The 6,867-nt window shown below is 31.4% G+C and overlaps 1 protein-coding gene across 1 annotated transcript in view; it reads right to left on the bottom strand.

Annotated features, from left to right (window-relative positions):
• The window catches only part of LOC107744939 (type I inositol 1,4,5-trisphosphate 5-phosphatase-like), a 179,246-nt gene that overhangs the window by 10,831 nt on the left and 161,548 nt on the right, over positions 1-6,867 (bottom strand). The gene's annotated exons all lie outside the window — the stretch shown is intronic.

The raw sequence follows: 6,867 nt of genomic DNA, 5'->3' as shown, positions 1-6,867 counted from the left end.
TATAAGCGTTTTGAAAAGTGGGGACATGGGGTAATGTCCTGAAAAGTCACCTTCTCCTTGTAATACACACACACACACACACACACACAATAAACACAGATGCATGTGTGTTCATCAAGCGTGTTCATGAAAGACGTCACTTCAGCGTTAAACAGTGTCACTCGACTGTCAATGAGTGTTTTTATGGCTGCTCTCTGACAGAATGACAGCGGAAATGGCCGGAGCGCAGAAGAATATCATGCAAACGCCTCAGAAACAGGCTTTCTTCAGTTCACACACACACACACACACACACACACTAGATCGTGACGGGTGACGTCAGTATGTTTCCTCAATGACAGTGAATCACAGAGATAATGTCAGTCACAATTATTCACAGAAATCAGCTGATGAGAGGCGCTCACATGCACCTTTAAAATGAAAACAAACAAACCAAACGCTCATGTCAAGAAACCAGAGTTCCCACATGGCCACATTTACACTACAGCATGAGAATACATTTAGAGATATTTCTGGATGAATTGGCATTTGAATGGCAGGTAACAATATTTGGAATAAATGTCAATTTTAAGATAAAAATTGCTTTTAAATAATGTTATATAATGTTTAATATAAAAAACACACACACACACACACACACACACACACACACACACACTAGATCGTGACGGGTGACGTCAGTGTGTTTCCTCAATGACAGTGAATCACAGAGATAATGTCAGTCACAATTATTCACAGAAATCAGCTGATGAGAGGCGCTCACATGCACCTTTAAAATACATGAAAACAAACCAAACGCTCATGTCAAGAAACCAGAGTTCCCACATGGCCACATTTACACTACAGCATGAGAATACATTTAGAGATATTTCTGGATGAATTGGCATTTGAATGGCAGGTAACAATATTTGGAATAAATGTCAATTTTAAGATAAAAATTGCTTTTAAATAATGTTATATAATGTTTAATATAAAAATTGCTATAAAGATGTGTCCAATAAGACGATGCACAAAGATCAGTATCTAGCTGGTTAAATATTAATAAAATATATTTTTGCTAAAGAAATTTCCATGATTTTTCCAGGCGTACATATCAAAATTACCTGATATTCCCAGCATTCCCAGCATATTCCCAGTGTGTAAATGAGACTTCAGACTCAAAAGGGCTGATTTAAAATGTTATATAAAAATACAATTTTTAAAAAATACTTTTGGATGCACTGGCTATTGAATGCCATATGACAATATTTGGAATAAATTAACATTTTAATATAAAAAATTACATTTTTATACATATTTCTGGATGCATTGGCATTTGGATGTCATGTAACAATATTTGGAATAGATGTACATTTTTATATAATTTTTTTAACACATTTTTGGATGCACTAGCATTTGAATGGCATACAACAAATATCAGGAATAGATTTAATTTTTATTTATTATTATTATTATTTTTTTTTTTTTTAAGAAGAAATTTCTGGATGCATTGGCATTTGAATGTCAGGTAAAACATTTGGAATAAATTTAAATTTTATTTAAAAAATTTCTTTTTCAAATAAAGATGTGGGAAGCCTGCTTAAATGGCATTTCCGACAATACAGCAGCTATTTTGTGTATTTTTGAAGAAAATCGTTATAAAAGAAGCCAAAGCAGAACAATCAGAGAGACACAAACAATGATGAAGGAGAAAAATCAGCACTCGTGTCCAATCCAATTAGTGAACCGGAACTAACGGCGGTATAATAATGTCATCTTCACATACAGGGATGCGACGGAAATTAATGGAAATGAGCCGTTTGCACTAAAATAAGAAATGAAATGCACTGAAGCATGCCTAGTTTAATCTGAATGGAGTAAACAATCTCACTAGATTATTACAATTAATGGCAAAATGAATGTTTGGAAATGTAAACTGATATTTCCTCCTGACACACTACAGCAAAAGATAGAAATAACTGATTTAAAACCATTTTTAGCTGCTGGAAACACTAGTGTTGTAATAATTTTGGCCAGCACTGTATCTCTCTTCATTTACAGCAAACCGCTGAGTGTAATGGTCACAGAGCCGCTGTGTTGAAGCAGGTCTCCATATCCTCACCAAACGGTGAAGAATAACTGTACATGACCTCTGACCCTTCACACGCTGACCTCACGACACTCGAGCCGATCCGTCTAGACGCACACACACACTGCAGCCGCTCCACTAACACACATCTTCTCTCGCTGTGCTGGGATTCAATCTCTGCACTGGTTTTACACAGAAACTCCTTCAATAAAACCATAGAGCAGTGGAGCTCATGTATGCTCCTTTACTGAAGATGAATATAATAATGTACATTAATGAGGTCTGAAAGCGTTTGTTATACAAAAACATAACAAACATAACCTGTTTTAATTTAGAATTTTAAATTTTAAACTAAATTTTACATCTGAACTTAACACTTTTATTTATCAAGCACACATTAAATTGATCAAAAGTGTCGGTAAAGACATTTATAATGTTACAAAAGATTTCTATTTCAGATAAATGCTGTTCTTTTGAACTTTCTGTTCATCTGTGAATCCTGAAAAATAAAATGTATCACAGTTTCTACAAACATATTGTGCAGCACAACTGTTTTCAACATTGATAATAATCAGAAATGTTTGTTGAGCAGCAAATCAGCATATTATACTGATTTCTGAAGATCATGTGACACTGAAGACTGGAGTAATGATGCTGAAAATACAGCTGCGCATCACAGAAATAAATTACAGTTTAACAGAGATTCACATAGAAAACAGCCGTTTGAAATTGTAATATTTCATAATTTTTACTGTGGTTTTGATCAAATAGATGCAGCCTTGGTTTAAATAAATAAAAATAAATAAAAATTTTACCAAATCCAACCTTTTATTTTCATGATGAAAAATTATGGTATTTTTTGTTAAATTATGTACTTTTTTTTCAGCCATTCATAAATTACTGGATAAAAATTATTATATAGCCTAACATCTTTTATAATTTTTCATTCAAATTTTAAGAAAACACTTTTTTTTACCAGATTATCCAGCTGAAAATGACAATATTTCCCATAATATTTTCCATTAAAGATATTTCCATCCCAAGACACAAAACAGCAGCTATTTTGTGTATTTCTGCTTCAGTTCCAAAAGGGGCCAAAGCATAACAATGATTGGTTTTAAGTGTGTGTGTGTGTGTGTGTGTGAGAGAGAGTGTGAGTGTGTGTGTATGTTTCACTCGGCGGCGGCGCGGCTCCAGCTTTATCTTTAGCAGGAGCCGCTCAAATTCCACACGTCTCTGTGTGAGCGCCGCATGTGTGAAGGGTCGCACTCAAACACACCATACACAGGCCCTTCATGAGCGTTTACAACACTCGCAAACACACCGAGCATCAGCGCCTGCGGAATAAAACACGTGTCCATCCGCTAAAGACCAGCTACAAATCCCACAAACCAAAAACTTTCAGCTGAAAATCAGTTTTTACTGTTTCAGGACTTAAACAGTGACGTTTAATTAATGCTTCTCCAGTGATGCGTTTTTACTGTTTCAGTGTCTATGTCATGAAAAAATATTATAAAAGAAAATAAAACAGGTAAACGTGGACACTAGCGCTGGATTAACCTTCTTGATTTCTTGTTTTTATTCGAACTGCATTTTAATGCACCAAGATATAAACAAATATATTTAAAATCTATGGTGTATGAGTGCAAGTGCATTGCATTGTTACTTTCAATATGAAATAAATGAATGTTCACTACATTTATATTCATTATACGTTTCTTATTTCTTAAATACTTCCATATTTAATATATGATTTTTTTTTAGAAACATTTATATCATAAAAAAGTTTATTTAAAAACATATACAACTCAATGTTTATTTGAGTGTTGATTTATAAGTTGCATTATTATAATTTAATTAATAATATTTAAATTGTTAGGATTATTTATAATTAAATAATTAATATTAAGGTCATATTAAATCATTACTACTATGAACTAATCTATTATTGTTATAAATTAAATTTAAAAAATGTAGTAAAAACATTTATATCATTAAAAAGTTTCTATAAAAACAGCCTTATATGCAAATTAAATGTTTATGTACAACTCAGCTTTTATTTGAGTGTTGATTATTAAATCAAAATATTATAATTATTTAATATGAACTCATTAGATCATTTAATAATTATTCGGTATATATTAAAATATTTATTTATTTAGTTGATTATACATTATTATTTGATTGATTAATCCATTATTAAACACACTATTTTTGGATTTGGATTTCAGCTAATTTCGGTTTTGGTGTTTCAGGAAAAAAATTATTTCAATGTATCACTAGTTTAATCAAAGTGCCACAGCATTAGGCTTCCTGAAGCTGGAGCAGTCACAGCTTCGATTCTCAGGGATTGAACTGATCAAATGCACAGCTTTAATTCAATGCAAGTCACTTGGGATAAAAGCATCTGTCAAATGCATCAGTGTGAATGCATGCTGCACCACAGTGATCTTTAATAAAGCTGTGCATGCTCATAAACGCAAGAAGAGATCAGCTAATGTAAGGATGAAGCCATGGGTGTTTCTGAATGACAGAACAATCGCTGCGGCTCCTGATGACTCGAGTCCGTCTCAATCTCCAATCATTCACCGAGCACTATAATGCGTCCTAAAACAGTAAGTAATTATTGTTTGATTCCAGCGTTTGATGATCTGCTCTGATTGAGTCGAGCATAATTCGCTCGTAATATCTGCTCCCGCCGCGCTCTGAAAGCCTAATTGTAGATTTGTGCGTTTGAGGACGATCCACTATGGCTTTAAGCTGTGCATGCTCATAAACGCAAGAAGAGATCAGCTAATGTAAGGATGAAGCCATGGGTGTTTCTGAATGACAGAACAATCGCTGCGGCTCCTGATGACTCGAGTCCGTCTCAATCTCCAATCATTCACCGAGCACTATAATGCGTCCTAAAACAGTAAGTAATTATTGTTTGATTCCAGCGTTTGATGATCTGCTCTGATTGAGTCGAGCATCATTCGCTCGTAAGATCCGCTCCCGCCGCGCTCTGAAAGCCTAATTGTAGATTTGTGTGTTTGAGGACGATCCACTATGGCTTTAGCATATTAAGGCAGGAGAGAAGGGTCAGACGCTCTCTGGAGGATCAGAAGGAGGTTCTCACAGAGAACGGGACAATCTGATTACAGTCTTTAACACGCTTCAACAAAACACAGGCTGCAGATCAGGAGCCTTTCTGCCAGCATTAGCACCACTTAGACCCACAGAAGGGTTCAGGTTTGGAATCAATTCATTATTACTAGCAAACTAATAATAATAATTACTATTAATAATGTATTATTGTTATTAATAATAATTCCTTATTATTTTTATTATTATTATTAGTAGTAGTAGTAGTAGTAGTAGTTGTAGTACTAGTATAATTATTATTAAGAATACAATTATTATTAAACATTTTATACATTATTATTATTACTATACAAAACTTTACAAATAAAATACATTTATACATGTTATAAAATTTAAATAATGAACATTATTATTAAAAACTTCATAAATTAATATATTTATCAACTTTATAAATATAAATGATTAACAAAGTATTATTATTAATAATAATTTTATAAATTAATTATAAATTACTATCATTATTAATTATTTAAATCATTATATTTTAAATTTGCATTATCATTATTAATTTGATAAATTAATTAAATTATTATCACTATTAATAATTATGTTTTAAATTGGCATTATATTATTATAATTATAAACATAATAAATTAAAATCATAAATTATGATTATTATTGTTATTATTATAATAAATGTTATAGTATATTTCTGATAATATAAAATTCTTCAATTACTATATTTATCATGTTTATGAATATAAATAATTAAGAAATACTTGTTCTTTGAAATTCTATTATTATTATTACTATTATTCTAAACTTTATATATTAAATATTTTATTTACAAATTAAATAAACTTAAATGATAAATTACTATAAACTTTACAATTTAATATATTTATATATTTTATAAATTAATATGAACATTATCATTATTTTTATATTTAATAACAAAATTGAATAATGTTTTAAATTTGTATTATTATTATAGTTGTTGCTGTTGTTGTAAACTTAAATCAATAATCAGTATTATAGTTATTATAATAAACTTTGTAAAAAATACCTTAATATTATTATTGTATACATAAATTAATGTATACATTTAATAAATTAATATATTTATAAACTATAATTGTTATTATTAACTTTATAAATTGAATAATATATTTCTAATTATTATCATTATATTCTCATAACTATGCTTTACATTTAACAACTCACTGTGCACCATTTACACACAAGCAAAAACTTGAGAATCAGTGCACCACCAAAAATGAAAGTGCAATTTTAAGTTCGCTTTGATTTTTAAGAACTTGATAGCTCTGCTCAGTTCTGTCTCATTTCAGCTCTCAGCTCTTTTAGAGCTCCATCAAGCTGCTGATCTGGAGATGTGAGGAGCCTGACCTACTGCAGGTGTTCGTTAGGGCTGGGTAAAAAATATCGATATCTCGATATTAATCGATTCTCATTTTTACGGAACGATATCGATTCTTAAATCCCAAGAATCAATTAGTCTAGTCTGTTTTCAGTTAATGGACAGAACATTGAAGGGCACTTCCCATCCAATATATCGCAGTAAGCATTGTGCTTTGGTGCTTTTAGTATGAAACAAAGTCTCAGATTTCAAATTCTGTCCATTGTATTGCAGTATTCAAACAATAAAGTCGTTTTGGCGCTGTTTAATGTGGAGTGACAGAGCGCTGTAGCGCCTC

The sequence above is a fragment of the Sinocyclocheilus rhinocerous genome, unplaced genomic scaffold (genome assembly GCF_001515625.1).
Source record: "Sinocyclocheilus rhinocerous isolate Xijiao unplaced genomic scaffold, SAMN03320098_v1.1 scaffold881, whole genome shotgun sequence".
NCBI lineage: Eukaryota > Metazoa > Chordata > Actinopteri > Cypriniformes > Cyprinidae > Sinocyclocheilus > Sinocyclocheilus rhinocerous.
Note: the sequence above shows the minus strand (reverse complement) of the source record. Positions and strands in the feature narration are given on the sequence as shown.